This window comes from Triturus cristatus, chromosome 4_1 (assembly GCF_964204655.1).
Source record: "Triturus cristatus chromosome 4_1, aTriCri1.1, whole genome shotgun sequence".
Taxonomy (NCBI): Eukaryota; Metazoa; Chordata; class Amphibia; order Caudata; family Salamandridae; genus Triturus; species Triturus cristatus.
Window position 1 is genome coordinate 189,506,596 of NC_140585.1, and position 8,599 is coordinate 189,515,194.

Below are 8,599 nucleotides of genomic sequence, written 5' to 3' on the forward strand. Positions count from 1 at the left end.
ACTCTTCAGGAGAAAGGCTCCTAGAGGAAGCACTACTGCCGGGAGATGACACTGGCCCATCTGTGGGCTCTTCCACTTCCTCTTCCTCCTCCTCTTCCTCTTCCGGTACCACCACCGGATCAGAGGGATTCCTGGCCTCTAACCAGGCCTTCAGCGCTTTGATGAAGTCGCCTCTCACTTTGAGACCTGTGGTAGGAACTTTAAACTGCTTGTAAAATCCTTTTAGATCCTTTAGCTTGTAGGAATCTATCTTCTCCTTATCAAATTCCCACACAACAATCTTAGCAGGTGTAGCAGCTCCGGCATCCTCCATGGTCAAAACTGGCAGTGTTTAAGAAAATATAAGCTCCAGGAAAGCGGAGAACAAAAATAGAATATCCTACCAAAACAGATTATGGCTGCGTTATGGTCTGCTTTCACTATGTAGCGTACACTAATCACTGCACATGAGTCATAAATGCAAAGTTCAATCCTCACCGCTGACCACCAATGTTAGAACCGGCAGTCTCTAGTTGGCAGAGGTATGCACTTCTGACAAATAGGGACCCACCAACTCTAGCCAGGGCAAGGGGATTACACACACAGATAACCCCTGCTACCCCTTTGGTAGCTTGGCAGAGCAGACAGGCTTATCTCAGAGGCAGTGTGTTAAGCATTTATGACCACATACAGTAATAAAGTGAATACACTACAAATGGACACAACACAGGAGTTATTATAAAAACAGTATTTTTATATAAGGCTTAGCACAAGACCAAATAACGACAAAAATATACCACAATCTTAATAAATACTCTTTGGAAGGAAAAAAAAAAGTTCAGGTGAAGTTTCTTCTTAGGAAATAGTTCTTTAGCAACAAAAGTAAGTATTCTTCTGAAACACAGTTCTTGGCAACAATGTGACCCCCACAGGAGTCACACGACGTCGAGTTTACGATATTCCCAAGGTTCGACGTCGACCGCGAGGAGCGCTACGTCGAGCCTGGAGTCGCAACAGAACCCCCAAACACAGTACCTTTGGAAATGAAGAAAACGATGATCCACGGCGTCGAGATGTCGGCGTCGAGTTCGGCGTCGATCGTGCCTCGGATTCGGGTCGATCCGCAGCGGCGTCGAGAGGTGTCGGGCCGGAGCAGCGCTCACGGCGTCGAGAAGGGCGTCGAGTCGATGCGATCAGCAGCGGCGTCGAGAAGGGGTCGCTTGGAGCTGGAGCCGATACTCACTACTCACTGGCGTCGATACCGGCGTCAAGACGGGGTCACTTGGAGCTGGAGCCGATACTCACTACTCCTGGCGTCGCTACTGGCGTCGATCGGGCCCGGCGGCCGGCGTCGAAGACTCGGAACACTGGAGCCGTTACTCACGATGTCGAGCTGGATTCGGCGGTGGCGGCGGCGTCGAGACTACAGATTTTCCCTGTGTACTGGAAACAACACCTTCCAGCAACCAGCAATTCAGTAGAGGGTGAAGTCCTTTGGCCCTGTGACTTCAACAGGAGGCTGGCACTCTTCCAGCCCTTGGAGATTTTCTAGCAAGCTTTCGAGAGGGTATAAAGATAGAATATCGATGGGAAAATATCGACTAGCATTAATATCGTGGTAAGAATATCGACTGTGAAAAATATCGTTATAGAAAATATCTTTTTAAAAAATATCGTTTCGTGAGAATGACAAAAATATCGTCATAAAAAAATATCGATGAACAGAATATCGTTGAAGAAAATGTCGTTTCATATAATATCGACAGAAAAATATAAGTTGTTATAAAATTTATAAAAAAATATGTATTATGTTTTTAAAAAACTTACAAAACTCCTACTAGTAATAATATGTGTTAAAAAATATTTTCTACAAAAGAATTGTTAAAATTTTAGTAGCGGGTTATTGGTATTATAGGGGATAAGGGTGGGTAGTAATTTAAAATTTGGTTTTTAAAAAATTTATAAAATATAAACAAATTAGAAAATATTTAAGAAATCCAAATTTTAAATTGAAATTTCGAATTCTTCACGAAATTAAATTTGTAATTAAATTTTATAATTTCAAATAAAAATTTTAGGAGCGGGTTTTTGGTATTATAGGGGATTAGGGTGGGTAGTAATTTAAAAATGTAGTGTTTAAAAATTGTATAAAATATTAATAAATTAGAAATTTAAAATGAAATCAAATTTTAACCTCGAAATTTAAAATTTTACCCAAAATTTATATTTTAATATTAATAAAAAATATTACATTAATATTGAAGAAGCGTTATTTTGGTATTATAGGGGAATAGGGTCTAAAAAATAATTTAGATAGAAAAATTTATATTGTTTACTAACCTGCACATTTCCTGACTTATGTTGGATTGGAGTTAGAATAGTAAATTATTATAAAATATAAACAAATTTGAAAATAATTAAGAAATTAAAAATTTAATTTTAAATTTCTAATTGTTTACGAATTTAAATTTGTAATTAAATTTAAAAATTTAAAATAAAAATTTTAGGAGCGGCTTTTTGGTATTATAGGGGATTAGGGTGGGTAGTAATTTAAAAATTTAGTCTTTAAAAATTGCATAAAATATTAATAAATTAGAAAAGTATCATGAAATCAAAATTTAACATCGAAATTAAAAATTTTACACGAAATTTATTTTTTATTATTAATAAAAAATATTAAATTAATATTGAAGAAGCGTTATTTTGGTATTATAGGGGAATAGGGTCTAAAAAATAATTTAGATAGAAAAATTTATTTTGTTTACTAACCTGCACATTTCCTGACTTATGTTGGATTGGAGTTAGAATAGTAATTTATTATAGTTTACTATCCAGCACTTTCCCTGAGTTATGTTATGTTTGGAGTTAGAATAGTAATTTATTATGGTTTACTATCCAGCACTTTCCCTGACTTATGTTGGATTGGAGTTAGAATAGTAATTTATTATGGTTTACTATCCAGCACTTTCCCTGACTTATGTTGGATTGGAGTTAGAATAGTAATTTATTATGGTTTACTATCCAGCACTTTCCCTGAGTTATGTTATGTTTGGAGTTAGAATAGTAATTTGTTATGGTTTACTATCCAGCACTTTCCCTGAGTTATGTTATGTTTGGAGTTAGAATAGTAATTTATTATGGTTTACTATCCAGCAGTTTCCATGACTTATGTTGGATTGGAGTTAGAATAGTCATTTATTATGGTTTACTATCCAGCACTCTCCCTGACTTATGTTATGGTTTACTATCCAGCACTTTCCCTGACTTATGTTATGTTTGGAGTTAGAATAGTAATTTATTATGGTTTACTATCCAGCACTTTCCCTGACTTATGTTGGATTGGAATTAGAATAGTAATTTATTATGGTTTACTATCCAGCACTTTCCCTGACTTATGTTGGATTGGAGTTAGAATAGTAATTAATTATGGTTTACTATCCAGCACTTTCCCTGATTTATGTTATGTTTGGAGTTAGAATAGTAATTTATTATGGTTTACTATCCAGCACTTTCCCTGACTTATGTTGGATTGGAGTTAGAATAGTAATTTATTATGGTTTACTATCCAGCACTTTCCCTGACTTATGTTGGATTGGAGTTAGAATAGTAATTTATTATGGTTTACTATCCAGCACTTTCACTGACTTATGTTATGTTTGGAGTTAGAATAGTAATTTATTATGGTTTACTATTCAGCACTTTCCCTGACTTATGTTGGATTGGAGTTAGAATAGTAATTTATTATGGTTTACTATCCAGAACTTTCCCTGACTTATGTTGGATTGGAGTTAGATTAGTAATTTATTATGGTTTACTATCCAGCACTTTCCCTGAGTTATGTTATGTTTGGAGTTAGAATAGTAATTTATTATGGTTTACTATCCAGCACTTTCCCTGACTTATGTTGGATTGGAGTTAGAATAGTAATTTATTATGGTTTACTATCCAGAACTTTCCCTGAGTTTACAATTTATTTTTGATCAAAAGGGTATTTAGTCCTCTGGAACGCGTAGACCCTCGGTTTGAGTCGTCACATACTGTAACTACATATTCTGTGGGAAAGTTATGTCAATCCTGGCTGCGACATTCCACCTTAGCATCTGTCAAAGTTCATTTATCGAAGTTACATGACAAAATAGATTTGAATTCTTTTGTTAAAGGTCCTGTGGGTGGCAGAACCAAAAGGTGGGCGTATGCTATTTACAACGAAGTGTGGAAATTTTCGCAAATTGAGGCGGCTTCAAGATTGAGAGCTATTGACCAAGCAAACATGGAAAAGGTTTTAGCCGTTATAGATAACAGCATTAGCACTCTCTCTTCCAGAATGTATACATTAGATAATATTGTTTCGTCAGTTGTTGATATTGTGCATGATGATATGTCTGTGTTATATAATGGTCAAAACCAGTTGCGTTCTGTTATGCAGTTTGCATGGACATTGCAGACGTTAAAGGCAGAGAGGGTCCCTTGGGACTATTTGAGCACTACATCGTTATTCATTCCTTTTAACATTACTGATAAGCAGCTATTTATGTCCATGAAAGATGCTAAATATTCATTATTACATATTGAAAAATTAGAACCGTTACCTTTCTCTGTGGCGGAAATCAATTCAGTCACGTGGCTTATATACGGGTTGATAACTCTACCGTTCGCACTTCTTAAGTTTACGTCTTGTATGAAACATTATGCTCTGGGTAGATATGAACAGCTGGGCACCGCTTTCATACATGAGGTTTGGTCCCTCCCCTTTACGTATAGATGTACTAGGGACGGAACTGAGGTTTATCTGAAGGGTGAGGAATGTACCACGACACCAGATCATTCCTTGGTATGTAGGCACATTCAATTACACGGTGCATGCAATGTACAAGCCCCGATTTTGGCCTGCGTCCTACGAGGTGTCCCAGTGCCTGTGATTACGCCTTCTTTGACGCTGCTTGCAAACAGTAGTTATTTAATTTTGAATAATGAAGCTTGCTGCGGGATGTTAGTGGGAATCCCATATATAGTAACTGTATCGGAGAGGGTTGTCTCCTGCAATAATGTTCTCTTTTCACCCCCGCACGGGCGGCTGGATGTTTCCATCTGGCCTTCGATTCCAACCTTGAAAGCAGAGTTCAACAAGTTGAGCAGAATAAGAGCTGTATTGTTCCAAAAAGAGGTGTCATTGACTTCCTCTCGTGAAACATTTGTCCTTCACGTTGCTAATACGCGCACTGAGGTACAGGCGGTTTTGAATACTGACCTCCCCCTACATTTCGGAGCTTTGATCCTAACTATTTTCAATGCCTCGTCCACGACCGGCCTGGCTCATTTTTTTAAACTTGTAGGCTCAGGCCTCGTGACCTCTTTCCAAACTATTTTTGGTGTGATTCCGGCATTTTTTCATTCGATTTTCTCGAGCATCTTTGGAGGTGTTCCGCTGCTTCTGGCGCTGGTGGCAGGTGTGCTGCTTTTACTTTTCATACTACGGAATGGCTGCTGTTTCTGTGCCACACGAGCACCTGTCACGTCTGCATCTTCTTCGTGATAGGATGCTTGACTTTTATGGTACTCTGCCATTGGCGACTTTAAGCCTGGCATATGGATTATCCTTCAGGTATTCCTACTTCACCTGCGTGCAACCTGTATTTCACTGCCTGGATTGTCCCTTTGAATGGCCTCTGGATTTGTGCTTGACCAACACGGTGTCTCCGGTGCCGGATTTCGATCGACTGATGAGGCCCTTAGTGTCTCACGAGTTGGCCTGTTCTGGTGTCCGGATTATGGCTTGTGGTGCGGCGCATGGTATCCTGGGTAATTGGGACATATCAACGGCTGCCTACGACTTCTTGGCTATGAGCTATTTAGAGGAACATTCCGGTTGCCCTCTGATTGTGCTAGAGGCTCCGATGGTTGAAGAACACGTATATTCCTTTTCTTTAATTAATTGGATGGCTGAGACTTTTAGTGGCCCTGCAAACGATTTTTTGTTGGAAGCAGTTGCCACGTATGCTGCCTATACATTCATGGATTAACTGAACTATCCTCCTTTGCGCCTGTGCTACTGGACAGCAACCTAGTGCAGCATTCATTTTTTTTTTCTAATCATTGTGTTACTTATAGTATTTGGATGATAGTAGTTGTTAATATATGAAGTAAATTGTACATTTACTTAGCAAGTTTAAATAATTTTTGTCAGCTATCTAAGTAGACATGGATAAGGTAGTTAATAAATGTTTTTACATGTAAGTTTCTGGTCGTTGTTGATAAGTTCAACATGTTCTTTTTTCACTCTAAAGAAGAACACTTTTTAATTTAGGGAGTTTATCTACTTTATGCTAAGTTCGAATGAAAAAAGCAATGGGATTTTACTTACTTCAAGTGTAGTATGACGTTTTGTAGTTGTAGTCGTAGGTTTGTATTTTCTTCTCTCAGCAAGGTAACTGTTTTTCTCCAAGTTTGGCCCAAAAATGGTAAATTACGTTAAGTGTATAATTGTTTTTATATTAGTGAGTTAATTAATGGTAGCTTTTGATTGGTTCAATTAGTGAAATTTCAAAATCATTGGTCGAGAACGTTATTTAGAATTAGAAAACCGTTAAATAATTATATGTGTGAATAGTTTTGTAAAGTTAAATAGTTAAAAAAAAGTGTGTAAAATAAAAGAATAGTGCATATCGAGTTGGTAATAAAAAGACGATATTTTTTGTATATTTCTATAAGCAGATAGGTCGTCGATGTTAGTGTAGTCGATATATATGTCTAAGGTCATGTTATTTAAAATAAAGTCGATCATGTAGTAGTCGATATTTATGTTGTCGATATTAGTGTGAACGATATTAGGGTTGTCGATAAAATAAAATCGATATTTGTGTGAATCCTTGTTTAAGTATAGGATGACGATATTAATGTAAGCGATATTTTAGTGACAATATTTATTTCTGACGATATTTATGTTAACGATATTCCATCATGGAACCTTTGAGAGTACACACCAAGTTCCTCTCTCCTTGTTCCTTGGCAAAAATAAAGAAGCAGCTTCAGGTTCCCCCCAGCAAACAGCACACTGGCAGAAGGGGGAGGCAAGTCCTTAGATCAGCAGGCTTCTTGTCCTTGGTAGAGGTTTCCTTGTCAGAAGTGATCTGAGTTCTTGGTTCAGAGGTCCTTCTCTTATACCCCTTTTCTGCTTTGTTCCCTTTGTCCAAGCAGGGAAATTCCCCCCATCCTGGGTTTGTTGTGGGTGTTGCCAGGCAGAGGCACCTGGCCTATTCCCTGAGCAGGGCAGGGTCCTCAGCCGCCCAGCAGGAGGCGGAGCCAGTATTGTCACTGGCAGGAGCAGGGCTATCAGTCGCCCGGCAGGAGGAGGAGCCAGCATTGTGTCAGGCAGGGCAAGCTATCAGGGACTACTCTTCCCCCACTCTAAGTGTAGATGCCTCATTCACCCCACACTGACTCATTCAGACCTCTGGAGCCACCCAGCCCCTGACACACACACCAAACCAACAGAGACCGGTGGATAGTTGGACAAGAAAATAGCCACTTTCTAAAAGGGCTATTTTCAAACACAGAATTTAAAAACCATCCATCCTAAAGGGTGTGTTATTAAATTCTGAGTTCAGGGATACTAAACTCGACCTGCTACCATGCTCCCTGAGTCAGATAGATTATAATGGAGTTAATAATCAGTCTGCCCAGTCTGGCCTATTGGAGGCAGGTAGCCCTTCAATAGTGAAAAACGAAAATGGCTGTAATTCACTATTAGGTCATGCCACACACATCAGGGCATGACCTACCTTTTACCCACAATGCACCCAGCCCTAGGGCCTACTATAGAGGTGTCTGAAATGTGGCAAAGTGAAGGTTTTAGAGACTGGCAAGTAGGTTTCCTTGCCAAGTCGACATGGCAGTCAGGGACTGCACACAGGCTCTGCGATGGCAGGCCTGAGACATATTTTACACGCTGCTTCTGTGGGTGGCACAACCAGTGCTGCAAGCCCACCAGCAGCAGTTAACTTACACGCCCTTGGCACACGCAGTGCACTAGACTAGGGTCTGAACAGTAAGTCAACCAAGCCAATCATGGTAACACCAATCAATGTAACAATTGAACATAGGGAGCACTTGCACTGTGGCACTGATCAGCAGTGGCACAGTGCCCAAAGCAATATTCCAGCAAAAACATCGTAAACAGAGGAGGCAAACGGAAAAAATGGAGGAGAGACTCATGCCAATGATGCCAGGTCTAACACTCCCCAACTGAATACCCCAACCAAACCCCATCTTCATCAGGCAGTGGGTAAGCACGCACAACGCATAATTTTAGCAGCACAACTAGTACCGCTCCCAATCAGGGAACTAAACCCATCCTGGAAAGCACTTGAGAACATTACCATCTGCTGTCTGTGCAACTATAGAAGAGAGTCCTTAGCACAGTCATTACTACTTCGCCCCGATTTGCTACATGCATGTCGAATTTTACTGAGGCCTATATTCTTACAACGTGGCACGCTGTTCTCCCTTTATACTCTTTGGAATCCGTGACTGAGATGGCCAAATTTGCAAAATTCATTTTGTTAGTGTGCAACTGGCTAAGGAATAGCATCGACCAATGACCATAGCAGCTAAACCATCTACA